Below are 20,667 nucleotides of genomic sequence, written 5' to 3'. Positions count from 1 at the left end.
CTGTTCTATTCTGTGTTAACTCCATTAGTCAACCCCTTGATCTATAGTCTCCGAAATAACGAGATGAAGAAGGCTCTGAGAAAATTATTTAGGACTGTAAGATTTAGTCAAACGCCAGGAAGAAATCTCTGAAAAACTTGTGTTCACATCAGAAACAATGTATGGGAAATAAATAATTATTGATATTCAATTGTATTAACTGAAATAGAAAATTATTTTTTGGTGGGAGGATGAACATAGTCAATGTAATAAAATATTTAAAATCTATGTTCATTTTTTATTATTAGAAAAAATACATTAAGAATTTTATAAAGTCAAAAATAATAAAAAAAATGACCAGTCATCTGCTGCAATTTTGATTGAATATGGTCAATATTTTGGGCCTTTATCACACACACCCATATATACAATCTATCCTATATTTAAACTTATTACTAAAATATTTTCAAGTGAGTCAGTAGTTATGCATGCTAACATTACAAAGCATCATTTAAATGTTAATTCTTGTGTCAATGTTAAAAACATGACAAGATGTATTCACTTTCTAATGAAAATTGGCTTATCATAATTGTCTTTCTTCTTACTTTCTCACCAAGATTTAGTGAAAATAATCTATAATATTTAAATCCAGATGATATCTATTAACTTTTTTTCATTTATATGTTCACTTTTAAGAATTATTTTTGAAAAGAGCTCTCTCTATTAAGGAAGAACCATGCATTGCCTTTTCCATGCAATTTTTGCCTGCTGTAGGTTCACATGTGAGGGCCAGTGACCCCCAGGTACTGCAACAGTAGAATTTGTTAGATGTGCTCTGTCAGCTATTTCCAGGACACTGGTACATTGTACTCCCAAGCAGAATTTTCTTCATCCCACAAAGAAACCTTGTACCCAGTAACAATCACTCCCCACCTTCCTTTCTCTCAAGTCCTGGCAACAACTTTCCATTTCTGTATATTTGCCTATTCTGGACATCACAGTAATTGAATTATGTGATATGTTGCCTTTTACAACTGGCTTCTTTCATTTAGCATAATGTTCATTTATGTTGTAGTATGTATCAGTGCTTTATTCCTCTGTATAGCTATATAACATTCCATTGTATAGATATACTGCTTTTGTTTATCCTTTCATCTATTGATGGATATTTGAGTTGTTTCGATTTTGTGGCTATTATGAGTAATGCTGTTGTGAACAGTTACAAACAAGTTTTTTATATGAACATATTTTCACTTCTCTAGGGTATATCCCTGGGAGAGGAATTGCTAAGTCATATGTTAACTCTATATTTAACATTCTGAGGAATTGTCAGACTGTTTCCCAAAAAGGCTGCACAATTTTTCTATCACATCAGCAATGTATGTAATGTGGATTTCAATTTTCTGTGTATCCTTACTGACACTTGTTATTTTCTATTTACTTCAGCCATCCTAGTAGGCATAAAGTGGTATCTTATTGTGGTTTTCATTGGCATTTTCCTCAGTGGCTATTGATTTTTACCTTTTTTCATGTGCTTATTGACCATTTGTATGTCTTCATTAGAGAAACATCTATTCAAATAATTTGATCATTTTTAAATTGTTATTTGTTTTTTTATTGGTGAGTTGTAGAAGGTATAAATATTTTAGGTATTATTTCTTTATCATATATACAATTTGCAAATATTTTCTTCCAATCTATAGGTTTTTTTTACTTTCTGAATATGTCCTCTGAAGTTTTGAATTTTTATGAAGTCCAACTTATTAAAATTTTACTCTTTTTAAATTTAAATATAGTTTACTTAAAATAGTATGTTAATTTCAGCAGTACTATATAGTGACTTGTCATTTACACGCACTACAAAATGGTCAACACAATATATCTAGTAACCACCTCTGTTTTTCTTTTGCAGGGTTGCTTTGGCTATTCAGGACTTTTGTGTTTCCATACAAATTTTAAAAATTTTGTTTCTAGTTCTGTGGAAAATGCCACTGGTGATTTGATAGGGATTGCAATGAATCTATAATTGCCTGGGGGAGTATAGTCATTTTGACAATATTTAGTCTTACAATCAAAGATTCAGGTGTATCTTTCCATCTGTTTGTGTCATTTTTTATTTCTTTCATCACTATCTTGAAGTTTTTCAGAGTACAGTTTTTTTGTCTCCTTAGGTGGGTTTAGTCCTAGGTATTGTATTCTTTTTGATGGGATAGTAAATGGGATTGTTTCCTTAGTTTCCCTTTCTGGTCTTTCAGAGAAATGCAGGAGATTTCTGTGTATTAATTTTATACTTGCAGCTTTACTGAACTCATTAATGAACTCCAGTGGTTTCCTGATAGCATCTTTAGGATTTTCTGTGTATAGTATCATGTCATCTGCAAACAGTGACAGTTTTACTTCTTCGTTTCTAATTTGGATTCCTTTCATTTATTTTTTTCTTCTCTACCATGGCTAGGACTTCCAAGCTATGTTGAATTAAAGTGGTAAGAGTGGACAATCTTGTTTTGTTTCTGATCATAGAGGAAATGCTTTCAACTTTCACCACTGTTATGATGTTACCTCTAGGCGTATCATATGCGGCCTTTATTAAGTTGAGGTATATTCCCTCTATACCGACTTTGTGGAGGGGTTTTATTATAAGTAGGTTCTAAATTTTGTCAAAAACTTTTCTTGTATATATTGAGATGATCATGATTTTTATTCTTCAATTTTCTTTTTTTTGTGTGTGTTTTTCAGGGCCACACCTGCAGCATATGGAGGTTCCAAGGCTAGGGGTCTAATCAGAGCTATTGCAGACAGCCTACGCCAGAGCCACAGCACTGCCAGATCCAAGCCACATCTGTGACCTACACCACAGCTCATGGCAATGCCAGATCCTTAACCCACTGAGTGAGGCCACGGATTGAACCTACAACCTCATGGCACTTAGTCGACTTCATTTCCACTGTGCCACAACGGGAACTCCCTTATTTGTCAATTTTCTAATGTGGCATATCATGTTTATTTGTGAATGTTAAACAATCTTGCATCTTTGGGATCAGTCTTAATAGATTATGATATATGATGATTTTAATGTGTTTTTGAATTTTGTTTGCTAATATTTTATTGAGGACTTTTGTATCTGTGTACATCAGTGATATTGGATATATATATTTTTAATAATGTCTCTGGTTTGGGCCTTCTAGAATGAGTTTTAAAGTTTTACTTTTTCTTCACTTTTTTGAAATATTGTGGGAATTATAAGAGTTAACACTTCCTTAAATTTTTGGTAGAATACAACTATGCAGCCATCTGGTCCTAGGTTTTTGTGGAGATATTTTTAATCAATGCCTCAAGTCTATTTACTGTTAACTAAGTTTGTTGATATTTTATATTTTTTTCCTGATTTAGTCTTTGGAGTTTGTACATTTTTAGGAATGTATCCATTTCTTCTAGTTTGTCCAATTGATTGACACATAATTGTTCATATCAATCCCTTATGATCCTTTGTTTTATGGTATTGGTTAACTTCTTTTTCATTTCTGATTTTATTTATTTGTGATTTTCCTCTTTTTCTGAATGAGTCTGACTCATGGTTTATCAGTTTTGTTTATCTTTTCAAAGAACCACCTTTCAGTTTTGATCTTTTCTATTACTTTTTCCTCTATTACATTTTTTTTTCTGTTCTGACATTATTTCCTTCCTTCTCCTAACTTTGGGTTTTGTTTACCTTTTTCTGATTTCTTTAGTATAAGGCTAGATTGTTTATTTGAGACTTTTCATGTTTCCTTAAGTATGCTCTATCACCATAAATGTTTCTCTTAGAACTTCTTTTGCTACATCTGTTAGGTGTGCTGTATCACTATAAACTTTTAGGTATGCTGTATTACTGTAAACTTTTCTCTTAGAACTGCTTTTGCTATGTCCCATAGATTTTTGTATTGCTATGTTTCCAATTTCATTTGTCTCTAGGTAGTTTTTCATTTTCTTTTTATGTCCTTCAGTTACCCCGGTGGTTGTTCAGTAGCATGTGGTTTGGGCTCCATGTGTTTGCGGGTTTTGCAGGGTTTTTTCCTTGTAGTTGATTTCTACTTTCATAAGTTGTGGTCAGAAAAGATGCTTGATGTGAATATCCAATATTCTTACATTTTTTTGAGACTTGTTTTTTAGCTTAGCATGTGATATACCCAGGATAATGTTCCATGCACACTTGAAAAAACATGTATATTCTTCTAGTTTTGGATAAAACCTTCTATGTATATCTTTTAAGCTGAATTTATCTAATATGTCATTTAAGACAAGTGTTTCCTTATTGGTTTTCCATCTGGATGGCTTCCTCATTGATACAAACTGTGGTGTTAAGATTCTCTGCTGTTGTGGGTTTATTTTCTCTTTTTTATTTGTTAATATTTGCCTAATATTTTTAGGTATTCTTATGTTAGGTGCCTGTATTTATAATTGTTATATCTTTTTGGATTGTTCCCTTTGTCATTACATAATGTCTTTTTTGTCTCTTGTTATGAGTCTTTGTTTTAAAGTCTGATTTTTTTTCTGATAAAAGTTTTGATATTCCAGCTTTCTTTTTGTTTCTTTTCACATGGAATAACTTTTTTTAGCCCCTTACTTCAGTTTGTGTGTATATTTAGATCTGGAGTGAGTCTCTCTAGGTAGGAAAGAGTCTCTTTAGATAGGTCTTATTTTTCCTTATCCATTTCCTTTATCCATGTCTTTTGGCTGGAGCATTTAGTATATTTACATCTGAACTAATTATTGATAGATGTGTATTTATAGCCATTTTTAAAAATTGTTTGGGGATTGTTTTTATGGTTCTTTCTCATTCCTTTCTTCTTATTTTGCTCTCTTTCCTTGTGATGCAATAATGGTTTTTAGACTTATGTTTGGATTCCTTTCCGTGTGTGTGTGTTTGTGCACACATACATATCTATTATAAATTTTTGGTTTGTGGTTACCATGTGGTTCATATATAACAACACTTTACTTCTATACACATTATTTTGAGTTGATTTGCTCTTAAGTTTGCTTGCATTCTAACAGCCCTGGCTTTTTACTCTCCCATATCCATGTTTTATGTTTTAGACATCACACTTTCCATGTTTTTATGTTGTATATCTCTTAACTACTTGTTGTGGCTATAGATGATTTTTACTACTTTTGTTTTTTAATCTTCTTAATAATTTTATAAATATTGATCTGTTTCCTTAACTGTATGTTTGTAATTAGCAAAGAGAATTTTCCTTTCATAATATTCTTATTTCTATTTGCGGCTTTTTATTTTCTGTTTAGAGTAGTCCCCGTAACATTTTTTTTTTTTTTAAGAGCTGTACCTGCAGCGTATGGAGATTCCCAGGCTAGGGCTCAAATCAGAGCTGCAGCTGCCGGTCTATGGCATAACCACAGCAACACTAGATCCAGGTCGCTTCTTCAGCCTAAGCCACATCTCAATGCAACACAGGATTTTTAACCCTCCCAGGGGGGCAGAGATCAAACTCACATCCTCATGGATACTAGTCGGGTTCATTACCACTGAGGCACGATGGAAACTCCTCCTTAATGTTTTTTGCAAGGCCGGTTAATGATGAAGAAATCTTTCAGCCTTTTCTTGACAAAACACTTTATCTCTTTTTCAAATCTGCATAAGAACCTTGCTAAATAGAATATTTTTGACTGTAGGATTTTTCCTTACACTTTTACTCTTCTCATGAGTTTACTGAGGATATTTATACTTATTACCATGTACTCTTTTCTTACTACCATGAACTTTTTTTTTTTTTTTTTGCAATTTTTAGGGCTTTACATCCAGCATTTGTAAGATCCCAGGCTAAGGGTTGAATTGCTGGCCTACACCACAGCCACAGCAATGCCAGATCCAAGTTGCAACTCCCCTAAAGCTCAGAGCAATGCAGGACACTTAATCCACTGAGCAAAGTCAGGGATCAAACCCACATCGTCGTGGATACTAGTCAGGTTTGTTACTACTGAGCCACAATGGAACCCCACCATGAACTCTTAATTGGATAGATTGCTTATCTTTGCTTTTTTTAGTTATCTTTCTGAGATGTTAAGTATTTAGCACAGGACTTAGAACAGTACCTGATGCATGTTTAGCTCTATGTGAGTACTGTCGTGATGACTGCAGTCATCAAAGTAAAACCTACCCTGTAGAAGTCTAAATTCCAGGGCCAACAGATTTTTTTATAATATTCAAATTCTTCCTCTACTTTGTGTGGTCTTAATTCCTGGTTTGTTTTATATCTGTACACATTTCTGTGTTTTTATTTTTCTTACTTTTTACAGTTGAATGTACAATAATCCCTTATATTAGTTGACCTGTATTCTTGCTGTATGACTTACTATGCAGAGAACTCCAGTACTGTCTTAAGTCTAAGTCTTCATTTTTTAAGATTTTTTCCATATTTTGAGTAGGAAAGAGGTATGAAAAAATAAGCAGAGAATCACATTTTCTGCACAGTTCATATCTTATTCCACCCTAGGTAGCAGTACATTCTAAAAGTGTGCAATTCTGGGCTTACAATAACCCCCCCAAAAAAACATAAGACCAACTTAAACATAAATTCACTCCCACTTTCTAATTGTATAAAATTGCTCAATATCTTTACCCTTTCCTAAATTTACTTTTATTATGTATAAAATGAGCAGAACAAATATCTCATAGACATATTTTAAAGCTTAAAAGACATGTAAAATTCTTATCACATTTCTTATTGTACAGCATCAATTAAGTTGCAGTTAGTACTCTTAGCACAATGATATATCATTGGTTTTTACATAAAAGTTGAACAGTGTGCAAAAGTAATGTAGAATTATTAGTCTTGTATTGTTGTAAAAAGCTTGAGTACATCAAAATACTTGGATATTCGTGCACATTTGTTTTCATTTTCATCTTGTTATGTCCATAATAAATTGATTTCTTTCCCTTTGGCTCAGAAATTTAAAAAAAAAATTCAGTAATAGTAATTATAGAATCCCATTAGGTAACTCTAAAAAGATTAGAAAAAACTCAGTATTATAACATATTGTGAAATCAGAACACAGTATAAAATATAGGAGGAGCCTTGAGTACAATAAAAGAGGAAAAGGCCAAATTACCTATAGTGGGGAAGCCTAGAAAAATATTGATTTGTAGGTGATCATGGAAGGGTAAGTTCATGAGTATCCTAAAGGCCTTGAAATAGGATTCTGTCATTTTCTGGATATTAGTAGTCAATATAAAAATAAGATGTTAACTAAGTAAAAAAGTGCATGTAGAAAAATAATAGTTTGTATCAGGTATCAGTATGAAAAGCTGCCATATCTGAGAAGGTAGAAATCATGGAGACCTGGGAAGGAAAGAGTATTTTATCTAAGATACTAACTCTCATCATTGTGCCTACAAGTGGTAGGGTATTGTAATACACCCCTGAAATTCCCCAGATTATTTCAACAATATTAAGTGGAAATTAACATAACCAAGTACAGATTATACTGATGAATAAATTTATTCCATGAGTTGTTTCCCATAAATAACATATATTAAGCAGCCACCTTGAATAAAGATTTGTGAAAGTATTGACTATAAATACCTTCTTCTGGATAACCATGCCATTTTATATCTCATAAATTAACAACAATCAGGAGTTCCTGTCAAGGCACAGTGGAAATGAATCTGACTAGGAACCATGAGGTTGTGGGTTCAATCCCTGGCCTTGCTCAGTGGGTTAAGGACCTTGTGTTGCAGTGAGCTGTGGTGTAAGTTGCAGATCTGGCTCAGATCTGGCATTGCTATGGCTCTGGCATAGGTTGCCAGGTACAGCTGAAATTAGACCCCTAGTCTTGGAACCTCCATATGCCGTGGATGTGGCCCTAAAATGACAAAAGACAAAAAATAAAAAAAAGAAGTAAATTAACAACAATCATAGAATAGCTCCTTATGTGCTGTCAGTTATATAGTACAGTGAGAATTACATTCTTAACTAGGTATATCATACATTAGGTATGTAAATAGATGTATTATTTCTATGACTTAGAAATATATACCTATTATTATTCCAAAACTGGCATCTGAGCAGAACTGTTTTGAGAGGGGAGGGGTACAATGTAATTACCACTTATAAGTAAGTTTCATTCTCAGTGTTTTGAAGCCTGAATCTTTAAAAGTTTTGAATACAAAATAGGACATAAAAAAGAAAGAAAAGCACCCATTGGAGGGAAAAATATGAAAATCAGTGAAATTCATTCATTTTTGTCATTGTTATTCTTCAATTCAAGCTAATCCCTCTCACTGGTCAAAATTATTTGCTTTAACATCACAGACTTCATTTGTAAATATCTAGAGATAAAGCTATAGTGGTAACAGTCCTATAAATTTACTTCATTTCTAGGAAAGGGATATTTCTTATAACTGCAGAAACCTGGCCAGACTTCAGATACCGACTCTTCAGTTTTGCCATAGCTGCCTTCACTTCTTTGGTCCTTAGAGTGTAGATAACAGGGTTTAAAATGGGAGTAAAGATGGTGTAGAACACAGCAAGGACTTTGTCAACCGAATAACCACTGAAGGGCCACACATAGATGAAGATGCATGGGCCAAAGAAGAGTGTGACCACGGTGATATGAGCAGTCAGTGTGGAGCGGGCCTTCGCCATGCTAGCAGAGGAGCGGTTCCTAACTGTGATGAGTATCACAGTGTAGGAGACAACCAATAGGAGGAAGGAACTCAAAGAAAGAAAGCCACTGTCTGCAACTATTAGTAGGCTGATAACGTAAGTGTCTGTGCAGGCCAGCTTGGTCACTAGAGGGAGGTCACAGAAAAAACTGTCCACTTGATTAGGACCACAGAAAGGCAAGTTCACAGTAAATGCCAGCTGGCTGGTAGTATGGATGAGGCCCACACCCCATGGAATGAGGACCAGAGTAATACACACACGGCGGCTCATGATTGTCGTATAGTGGAGAGGTTTGCATATAGCAACATAATGTCATAGGCCATGGATACAAGGATCACCATTTCACCACCAGCAAATAGATGAACAGAGAAAATCTGGGCCAGGCAGGCTTCAAGAGATGTAGTCTTGCACTCAGCCAGGAAGTCTGCAATCATTTTGGGGGTAGCAAAGGAGGCAACACATATGTCTATAAAAGAGAGGTTTGCAAGCAGAAAGTACATGGGAGTGTGAAGGCGGGAATCTGAGGTCACAGTGAGGATGATGAGAAAGTTGCCCAGCAGAATGGCCAGGTAGAGTAGTGAAAATATGAAAAGCAAGAAAGATTGGAGCTCCTGGGAGCCAGAGAATCCCAGCAGCACAAATTCTGTCACCCAAGAATGATTTGTCTCATTCATTGACATTTCTCCAGTTATCTAAATAGGAGAGAAATAGAAATCAATTAATGAACTAAGTTTAGTTCAATTTCCTAGTTTAGTTAGGGAGTCTAGTTTCTACTCAAATATATAGACATATACATATATATAAATATATATATAGGCATGCCGACATAGAGATAGTACTCTAGTAATCAAAATGAAAAGAACAGAGCCAGAATGAAACACTGAACCAAAAGTCCTTTAGAAAAGGACAGTGGTGTTTGGGATGTTTCACCCCACATTGATTCACTTAGTTATATAAATTTGAAAAGTCAAATAAACTCTTTTGCAAATAAAAATTACAAAAGAATATATGAAACTTTATTTTTATATCACAGAAATTCACCATTTTAATTTGTGAAGATAAAAATCTGTATTTTTTCCTTCATTAAGTGTAAGAACTCTTAACAAAAGAAAAAAAATGTGAATTGCTATCAGGTGGAGATAGATTTTCACAAAATTAATGTGCAAAAAAATTAGACACAAAGGAGTCAATGCAGTATAACTCTATTACATGAAGTTTAAAAACAGACAGGCAAATCTTTTTTATTTGAAGCCAGGATAGTGGTTTTCCTTGATGGGAGGAAAGGGGCAGGAGGGGCATTGGAGGGGCTTTTGTATTGCTGGTAATGATCGGTTTGTTGATTCAGGTGATAGTAATTGGCTTCCTGGGCTGCCCAGACAAGAGGTGACTCTTTCTCTTTCCCTTCTTGGGTTCTGAAAACATCTTCCTGCTGTAGCACTTAAAGCTCTCTTCTCACTGCTAGTAAAATAGTTTTTGACATTGGCTTCTTCAGAAACTGTCTTTCACAGTTCAGCATTAAATCAAAGATGATTATATATTTTATATAACAAGATTTTCTGAAGAAATGAGTGTTTAATTACATCTTTTCAGTTTTTCCCCTTATACTAAGTGGCCATGAGTATAACAAGAAAATTTAGGTCTCATGTTTGCTCCAAAGGAAAAGCTATGTGAAGGATAAACATATAGACATATTCCTTCCCTCTTCTGGCACAGAATGGCTCAGTGACCTCAGAAAATCTCTTAAGTCAACACCTACACTCTTGAAAATGTTAAAATGAAGATGTTGGGCAACCAAAGCTCCAAGTTTGTCTGCAATATAAATCCATTCTTTTTTAGTTAATTCACTCTACAATAATTTAAATGCCTATTTTTTCCTGGGCACTGAGCTAGGTTAGGTATATCTAGTGATAGAGCGGTTAGGTATATCTTTCCCCCATGAAGATCATTACCTAATATCATGATCCCTTGTTCTATTTAGAGAGGGCAATGAACCCTCTTTTCCCATCGTTCTCTAGTGCATTATTTATTAGATTAAAAAAGATTAGATTTATCATCTAAGAAAAGGACTTCTTACACCCAATAAAATGCTATACTATAATGGAAACATAAATCTATTGGGAAAATATAAGTTAAGATCACAACCATGTCATCAGACATTGATCAAGTCATTTATCCTTTCAGGGCTTATTGTTCTCATATATAAAGCATTGAACATAATGTTACCTCAGAGAGACACTGAAAATGTTTGTTAAAAGTTTAGATGTGATAAATCTTTAATCAAAAGTAAAGACTATGCATACATAAGCATTCTTAATAATGTATTATTTCAGATCAGAATAAGTATTTTGTTTCTGATAATAATACTTATCCGAAGATGGTGTTGTCTGACTTAGAGAAGAATGAGTTTGCACTACTAAGTGGGGCCAAATAAATTCAATTTTTTTATTTTTTGTAATATTTTAGGTCAAATTAGTGCCATCATAGATTTTGCTAGGTGGCTCACAGGTTCCTCCTTTTCCTAACTGTTATGAAATCAGTCTCTCTCCAGTACTTTTATCTCTGAAATAGTATGCTTGGTGGGTAAATGAAAGAAAGTATGATTAAAATTTAGAGTTGGCACCAAACTCTACAAGTTCAAAGTTTGATTTACAAGGAAAGTCATAATCTTTCTTTGACTGTCTGCTCTGTCTTCACCCCCATTCCTGGTCCCTCACAGTCACTGTGCACTAGAGACCAGTGCTGTGGCATTGTCCTCAGAGAGATGCCAACAAAATGCTGTGCTTCATCTAACATAAAATGAAGAGAGTAGACAGACATATCCTTTAATCTGTGGTCTTTAAATTTTGGAAAGTGTTTAATTGCTAGGTACAAGGTACTGAGAAAAAATGATGAGCCATAAAACAGCTTTACTTCTAAAGAGGGAAATTGGCACAGGGTGTCTGTACCTGGGAGGGGCTTGTCTCCAAGAGTATGTGACAGGGCTGGATGCTGTGTCTTAATGGAAGCTCTTGGTAGCTGGGGGAGCACCTGAAGCTCTCAGGAATCTGAGAGTGGTGAAATAGGTAGAAAAAATAAAAAGCAAAAAAAGCACTGAAAATGAACTTGCAAGTTTTGTATGGAATTTAGCCTAATTGTTGCTACATTGCTTCTCTTTATGATAGTAAACAAAGAAATATTTTGGAACTTACAATATGTTGTGGAAACTTCTAGAAATTAAAATCAATCACACCTCACTAAAATTCACATAAATAGGATTGATTCCTGACTTATTCCAGCTTAGTATCCTAGGAACATATGACCTCCCAAACTCACTTCCAGAGGTATGAATGGAATCATTTATCTCAGAGAGGAACTCAGATATTTCAGCTTTAACTTTTTCATACAGGCCTTCTCTCTGATCAGAGAAAGTTTTAGTCAGAAATATTAATCCAAAGCACTCTAAAATATGTTTTAGGAAGCACAACCAGTGACAGTCATTGTCATGTAAGTTAGATTCTGTAAAGTTTCTGAAAGGTCAGGAAATGTAATCACTTTCTCAAATTAATGCTTAGAAAAATTTTAGGTGTTTTCCTTCCTCTATCTTACTTTCCCTTAATTTTATTTATTTATTTATTTTTAATTTTATTTTTAGGGCTGCATCTATGGCATATGGAAGTCCCAGGCGAGGGGTCAAATCAGAGCTATAGCTGCCAGCCTATGCCATAGCCACAGCAATGCCAGATCTGAGTCATGTCTGCAACCTACACCACAGCTCACTACAACACCAGATCCTTAATCCACTGAGCGAGGCCAGGGATCAAACCTACATCCTCATGGATGCTAGTCAGATTCATTTCCGCTGAGCCACAACAGGAACTCCCACTTTCTCTGAATTTTAAGGCACAGATTAGTTTTTTCCTCCTTCTCAGAAATGTTATGTATGATCATCATATAATTGACTTAGAAATTTTATCTTGTAATAATATAATGGATTTGAACATGTTAGTGATAATATTCCCAAACTCATACAGCATATAGGGGGCACACCTGTTTTCACTATTAGGTACACAGCAGATGGTTCTTAATTTCATTAGTTATTTTGTTTCTTGTTACTATATCTAATAGTTATAATTCTATCTGTTTTATATTTAGTAACTGATATTGTCTTAAATAATCAAACAATTTTAAATTATAAGCTTTAAAATAGCATGGAACTCACATCAAGGGAAGATGTCCAAAGGTATCAGATTCTATTGAGAGAGCATTAGCCTAGGAGAAAACCTTTTCTACTTCTCTTTTCCAAACTTTAGGCAAATTAAACACTCTCTTAGGCACTCAGTTTCTCTATCAGGAAAAAAAAAGAGAAGGTTAAGAATTCTTCTTCCTAAAATATAATACTCTATGATTCTCTGGCATTTGAAAAAATCCCCAACTGGAAAATCAATTAAATGTAAAAAATAATGCAATAGGTTACATTGATGGAAATAGTACATACAAAATGTAAAACCATAATGGTTTTATCAGAGAAATTCAGGCTTGTTACTCTGCAGGTCAGGTATTTAGACAATTGTTAATAGACAAAATGGGCATAGTACCTGAGAAGATCAAAGAAGATTGTAGAGAATAATTGTCTCTTTCTGCTCTTAACTGAATCAAGAGCCTGGGAAAACAGAGCACCCTCCTTGTCCTATGCCTGTAGTACCTACACTTGCCAAATGAAACAAAATTTTGCAGAAGATATTAAATAACAGGTAAAAGTAGACAACCCATATCTTTCCAGTCTTCACTGTAACCCTAAGCATTGAAGCATTATAACCCTCAGCATACAGAAAGAAGGAAAATTTTGACAATGATTAGAAGCTAATTGTGGATTTGAATTTAAGAGATTATAATAATTACTGATGAGATATGTGTGTGTGGGACATAGTAGATGTATGGAGGGAAGGTTTGGGGAGGGGGACAAGGACAGGACAGGGACAGGGAGAGAGAAGAAAACCTGAGGTTTTATATCATATTAGACAAAGTGGTGTTATCACTTATCCTATTGTATAGACTGTCTTATTTCTAAAAAAAAATTCCTGAAAATTTCCTAATTTCATATTCTATATATCTTGCAAACTTCTAATAAAAATAGAATTGTCAATTTTCATTTTTCAAAATAAAAGAAATAATTGAATATCCTCTCTGCAGTAACTTTACAATTTATAAATGCAAGTATTATAGACCAGGTCAATATATTTTATATTCTTTTTTATAATTAATATGGACACACATTGTATAAATGAATAATATTCTTCCACTTACCAGCTTAGAAAGTAAGACTAGATGATCTCCAAGGCTTTTTTCATTTCTAAAAGTAGAAATGTAGAAGAACTTATCTAGTGGGAATATGTGGAGTTTAGAAAAGTCACTCAGAATTCCTTAGACTGCCCAAGAGCTTCTTAGTTAATGAAGTATATACGTTCTCATTGCTAGTATACCTCAGACATAAAAATATTTTCAGATCACAAGCCATAATAAAATAATATTCACTGATGGTTTAAGATGAAGCTTGATACTTAGGGAATTAGTATTACATTAATATCTGTCTCTAAAATGTATCAATAGAACTCTGTAATCATAAGCACACATAATTCTTTTTGTCCACAATTTATTTTATAAAACTTACCTCCCTATAAGACCAGAAGCAAAAAGCAATAAAGGAACTTGGTTCCTATCTTAATCCCAGCTAAATTTTTATAGTCAGTAAACATAGAATTACTCAGTTTCTAAATATCCTCTGAATAGAAAGTACAAAAAGGGCAAAAAAAGGGTATATGATGGTTGTAATATAAGTTTATCAGATTTTAATTCTGTTCCTATCATGGCTGTCCCCAAGCCAGTGCAGTAGGGCAGTCATATGTCATGTGGAGAGAGAAGAAAACAGGAATTTACTCCTTCTAGATGGAGTTTCTAGTTTTAGACCATAAAGACTTCCCTTTTGCTAAATTATAGTTGTCAATTTTTCATCTAGAAAACAGCTTACTCATCATTTCTCTATTCCAAGCAAATATGATCAAAATGCACTTATAATATGTACATGTTCTAATAATTCCTCCAGTCCTTATTTCTCTGACTCTTCTAAACATCCATTTACCTCTGAGTTTTCATATTGAATGCATTTTCAAGAAAGTCTTGACATGCTGCATTTTAATTTGTTCCCTGCACTGAAAGATGCTAAGCCACTCAGATTCTGCACTAATGTAGTGAGAGTTCTGCTCCTCTTTCTCTTAACCATACAGTTGCAGTATCCTAAGATAAAACATTATAAAGCCTTCTACCCTGATGCCAGGAAACTGATCTCATTGGAGAAGTGAAAAATCACCCTTTAGAGATCTGTGAATTCATCCTGCAGTGGGAGTAATTACATTTTACATAAATTTTACAGAGATGGGGAAAGGAATAAAAAAAACTTACCAACTGAGTGGTGCATTTTGAAAGCAAAATATTATTTGATTACTTCAAACTCCTAATGAGTAAAGTAATTTTTTGACCCCCAACTTTCTGTCTGTCATTAAAGTCATCATTACAACCTTATAAATGATAAGGCCTTGGGGATGTTTTCTCTAGTCACAAGAAGCCCACTACTTCACAAGATTATTTATTTTGTTGTTATAATGTTCAACTGGTTGTACAATCTGTAGTTGAACAGATCTACTCCTTCAACTTGAAGGTTCTTCAAAAATTTGAGGATATTCTCATTTCTCCTCCCCAACAAATCTGCTATTTCTCTGACAAATACATCTATAGTCTTTTAAACCATGTTTTATACATTTTGTAGATGTTGCATTCCTGATTGTTCTCAGAGGCTCTTGTGTAATTATAACTGGTCATTTTTAAAGAATTGACATGACATTCTGTACTACTTAGCAAACTCAATTTTCTGAATACTCTAGTGAAAGTTTTACATACACAAGAATACATGCACAATGGTGTTTGCTGAAATTTTTTCTAAATAGAGAAATAGTAGAAACAATCTAAGTGTTTATAAATTGGGGAATTAATAAATTATAATATTTTTATGCAGTGGCATACTATCAACAATTAAATTGGATTTTATGTGTAAACATTAGAAGTTTAAAAAATAGTAAATTGAAGAATGACAATTAAATGATCACGTTTTCATAGACTGAAATAATTATGGATTTATATTTATTAAACAAAAGCTTTAAGGAGTTCCCGTTGTGGCTCAGTGGTTAATGAATCCAACTAGGAACCATGAGGTTGCAGCTTTGATCCCTGGCCTTGCTCAGTGTGTTAAGGATCCGGTGTTGCCATGAGCTGTGGTGTAGGTCGCAGACGCGGCTCAGATCCCACGTTACTGTGGCTCTGGCGTAGGCTGGTGGCTACAACTCCAATTCGACCCCTAGCCTGGGAACCTCCATGTGCCATGGGAGTGGCCCAAGAAAAATGGCAGAAAGACAAAAAAAAAAAAGAAAAGAAAAGCTTTAAATAAAAAACTATTGCAAGGCACAAAGGTCATTATATAATGATAAAGGGTCAATTAATTAAGAGGCTATAGCAATTGAAAATATGCATGCACCCAGTGTTGAAGCACCTAAATAATATAAGCAAATATTATTAGATCTGAATGCAGCAACAGACAACAGTGTACCACTACAATGCAGTACTCCATTTTCAACAATGGGTAGATCATCCAAACATAAAATCAATAAGGAAATAATGGATTTGAACTTCACTTTAGACTAAATGGACCTAATAGACACATTCATACATGTTACCCAATAGCAGCAGAATATATATTCATCTCAAGTACACACAGAACATTTTCCAGGATAAAATATACATTAGGTCACCAAATAAATCAACAAATATAAGATGACTGAAATTACATCAAGTATCTTTTCTGACTACAGCTGTATGAAACTAGAAATGAATAACAAGAAAAAGTTGGAAAATTCAGAGATATGGGAAAAGTAAATAATACACTCCTGGGCACCCATAGGGCCAAAGGAAAAACTACAAAGAAAATAAAAATATGTCTTGAGACAAATTCACATGTAAACACAGCATATCCAAATTATGGGATACTACAAAATTCTAGAGGGAAGTTTGTCGAAATAGATCCCTACATTAAGAGAAAGAAACATCTTAAGTAAATAAAACTTCTCAAAAGTAGGAAAAAAATAAGCCCAAAGTTAGCAGAAAGAAGGAAATAATATATATCAAAGCAGAAATAAATGAAATAGATGGAAGAATATTACAAAAGATCAACAAAACCAAGGGTGGGGTTTTCTTAAAAGATAAAACTGACAAGCCTTTACCTAGACTAGGAAAAAGAAGAAAAGTAATAAATAAAATGAGAAATGAAAAAGGAGACATTATAGTAGATAGCACAGAAATCAAAAGTTCATAAGAGACTATTATGAACAATTCTATGCAAACAAAATGAATAACCTAGAAGTAACAAATAAAATCCTAGAAACATACAATCCACCAAAACTGAATCTTGAAGAAATAGAAAACCTGAATAGACCTATAAAGAATAAAAAGTGAATCATTAATTATTAATCAAATTACCCCAAAGAAATAAAACCCAGGACCAGAGGGCTTCACTGGTTAATTCTACCAAACAGTTAAAAACTTAGCATCAATATTTCTTAAACTCCTCTTAAAAAAAAAAAAAAATTGAAGAGGAAGTTATACTTCCAAACTTAGTTAATGGGGCCAACACCAATGTTACCTTGATAGCAAAATTCAACAGGGACACCATAAAAAAATAAAATTATATACCAAACACCTAGATTAACATAGATGCAAATATCTTCAGTAAAACACTATCAAACAGATTACAATAGCACATTAGAATGTCATACATATACCACAATCCTGTTGGACTTTACTCTGGATGCAAGGATGGCTCACCATATGCAAATCAATAAATATGATATACTACACTAAGAGAACAAAGGATGAAAATTAGATGATCATCTCAACAGCTGCAGAAAAGGTATTTGACAAAATTCAACATTCATTGTGATAAAACTTCCAAAAATTAGGTATAAAAGGGAAATACCTCAAAATAATAAAGGCTATATATGACAAGCCCACAGATAAAGTCAAACTCAATGGTGAAAACCTAAAAGCTTTTCCTTTAAGATCAGGGACAAGAATATTTACTTCCACCAACATAGTCCTGGAAGTCCTAGCTAGAGCAATTATAAAAGAAAAAGAAATAAAAGCCATCCAGATTGATAAAGAAAAAAGTAAAATTGTCTGTTTGTGAATGATATAATTATATACAAACTCCTAATGACTCCATCAAAATACTGTTAATAAACAAATTTAGTAAGGTTTCAGAATACAAAATCAACATGCACAAAAATCAGCTGTGTTTCTATAAGCTAACAATGAATTATCTGAAAAAGGAATTTAGAAAGCAATCCCAGTAGCATCAAAACATAAAATACTTAGAGATAAATTTAATCAAGGAGGTGAAAGATCTATACACCAAACACTATGATATTAATTTAAAAAAATCATAAGAAACATAAATAAATGGAAAGATATCTCATGTTCATGAATTAGAATAATTACATTTTAAATGTCCATAATGTCAAAGTGATCTACAAAGTCAATGTAGTTTCTATCAAAATTCCAGTAATATTTTTCACTGAAAGAGAAGAAAACAATTCTAAAATTCATATAGAACAATAGAAACTTCAAATAGCCAAAGCAATCTTGAGCAAGAAGAGCAAACTTGAAAGCATCACCCTTCTTGATTTGCAAACTATATCACAAAGCTGTGGTAATCAACACAGCATGGTGCTGGCAAATGTGGTTCATCAGAGAATTCTAGGGGCAGCAAGACTCAGTTTCTCTAGTGGTAATCTGCTCATTAATAAACTCCCTATATGTTTTCTTCTTCCATATTTTATTTTCATATGTTTTTACAGTCTGTATTACTATTGTTACTTTACTGTGAACCATGTTATCTGTCTTGTCAATGTAGTGACTTTTTTTTGGCTGCTTGTCTATCAACATGAAAATTCCAGTGTGGTCAGGTGGTTGGCAAAGATTTGATTCAGTGGAAGTTATAGTATATTCCCTAATGAAAGTGTTCTTATTCTAGCAATTACAATTTTCAATCTAGCAAAGCTTGGAATTGCAGTGCCAGGAAACAAAAAATTCTTAAGTGGATCACTAAGAATGATAGAAGATACGATCTTAATTCAATTCCATATTTTTCAGAGCTCTATATTAGCAATTGGTAACACAGCATCACAATTAACTGTTGGTTCAATTATATCTTGGAGTTCATTGTCTCTGAGTAAATATAATCATGATGCTAGCCTCTTTTCTAAGCCTTTAGTTGGGCATTCAGTTTTGCTTTGAGGCTGGAATTATTCAGGAAAAATTGATGTCATGGTTCTGTGCCTGTTGCCACAATTTTTCACAGTAAAATGTGTTCCACACCACAGGTAATCTTTATGGAATCATAAATCCATAAATCAGACACTTTGCGAGTCCTAGGATAGTGGTCTTGGAAGAAGAACTGCAAACAGAAAGGGGAATCTCTTATCTAGAGATTTCCATTCCAATAAAGACAAATCACTGTCACCTGTGGAGGAAATGATCTGATGTAATTGACTTGCCTCTGAGTGGCAAGTTCTCAATATCAATCTCTTCTGCTTACAGATAAAGTGTTAAGAGTAGTTGTGATAGAAGTCTGAAGAACTTTAATGAAAGGCCCAAGGCTTTGGGGCACATCCAGAGCTTAAATTCTAGCTTCTGTTGCTACTTAATTCATGTACTCATTATGTAAGAACCGAGGTGATACAGAACAAAAGTTAACTGACAGATTATCCTTTTTCTAGAATTTGATTGCCTTCTCTGTGGAGAATGGTGTATGGTGGACATTGATGTAAGCACTCTGAATAATAGAAACTGATTTGTTAAATGAGGGGAAGTCTAGTTACATAGTTATTTGTTAACCCACGGTCAGTTTTAAATAAGGCCCAGTTGCATCCTAGGATTTTCTTTTCAAACAGTGGGTTGGGCTCTGCTGCAGAGTACAGAACAATGAGAGCATTGCTAGTCATCTGGCCTTGTGAGCGAATCCCAACAATGAATTTATTTCTTATGAATACCTCAGTTTAATTGGAGTTCATTGTTCTTATGACCCAAGAGAGGGAATTTTGCAGCGAAGAAGGGACTCGGTGCAAGAATCTCTTGAAAGCTAACAATCCTGTGATGAGTCACTAAACAAGTGGATAAGAACAGTACTCAGGTAACAGGAGAGTAAACATAAAATGGGGCAAAACAGAAAGCACACATCACTATTCTTCTAATGTAAAAAAATGTTTTAAAATAGTCTATTGCGGAATTCCCGTCGTGGTGCAGTGGTTAACGAATCCAACTAGGAACCATGAGGTTGCAGGTTTGATCCCTGGCCTTGCTCAGTGGGTTAAGGATCCGGTGTTGCCATGAGCTGTGGTGTAGGTCGCAGACGCGGCTCAGATCCCACATTGCTGTGGCTCTGGCCTAGGCCGGTGGCTACAGCTCCGATTCGCCCCCTAGCCTGGGAACCTCCATATGCCGCGGGAGTGGCCCAAGAAATAGCAAAGTGACAAAAAAATAAAAAAATAAAATAAAATAGTGTACTGCCTTCTTTATATACAGTAAATATTATTCTATTGGTTGTGTTATGAACAATACATTTTCCACCCATAGAAGGCCCAATGCATTTATACTTTGTAAGTAAAAGATATCGTACCACTGACTTCAGGGTCAATAGCTCTTTATCTTAAAACAAATTTAAATTTAAAAAATTAAGGATGAAAGGAAGTCAAAAGGACAAATAAATATAAAGGAAGAAAAGATGATTAAAATTGCTAAAATGCATTGTTCTATTCATATCACCATTAACCTTTAATTTGAGTTAATCAAGACTTCCCACTGATTTGAATGATTGGCATTAACACTACAGTGCTTTTATTTGTGAGTATCTAGAGACACAAGTTACAGTGGTAAGAGTCCTGTGAAT

The 20,667-nt window shown here is 34.0% G+C and overlaps 1 pseudogene; it reads right to left on the bottom strand.

Moving 5' to 3' along the window:
- Positions 1-8,342: 8,342 nt before the first annotated feature.
- On the bottom strand, positions 8,343-9,316 carry LOC100625636 (olfactory receptor 4K15-like; annotated as a pseudogene).
- Positions 9,317-20,667: the final 11,351 nt, after the last annotated feature.

This window comes from Sus scrofa, chromosome 7 (genome assembly GCF_054392235.1).
Source record: "Sus scrofa isolate SSC_HxYL_T2T_F1_AM1 chromosome 7, Sscrofa_HxYL_maternal_Yorkshire_Landrace_v2.0, whole genome shotgun sequence".
Taxonomy (NCBI): Eukaryota; Metazoa; Chordata; class Mammalia; order Artiodactyla; family Suidae; genus Sus; species Sus scrofa.
Note: the sequence above shows the minus strand (reverse complement) of the source record. Positions and strands in the feature narration are given on the sequence as shown.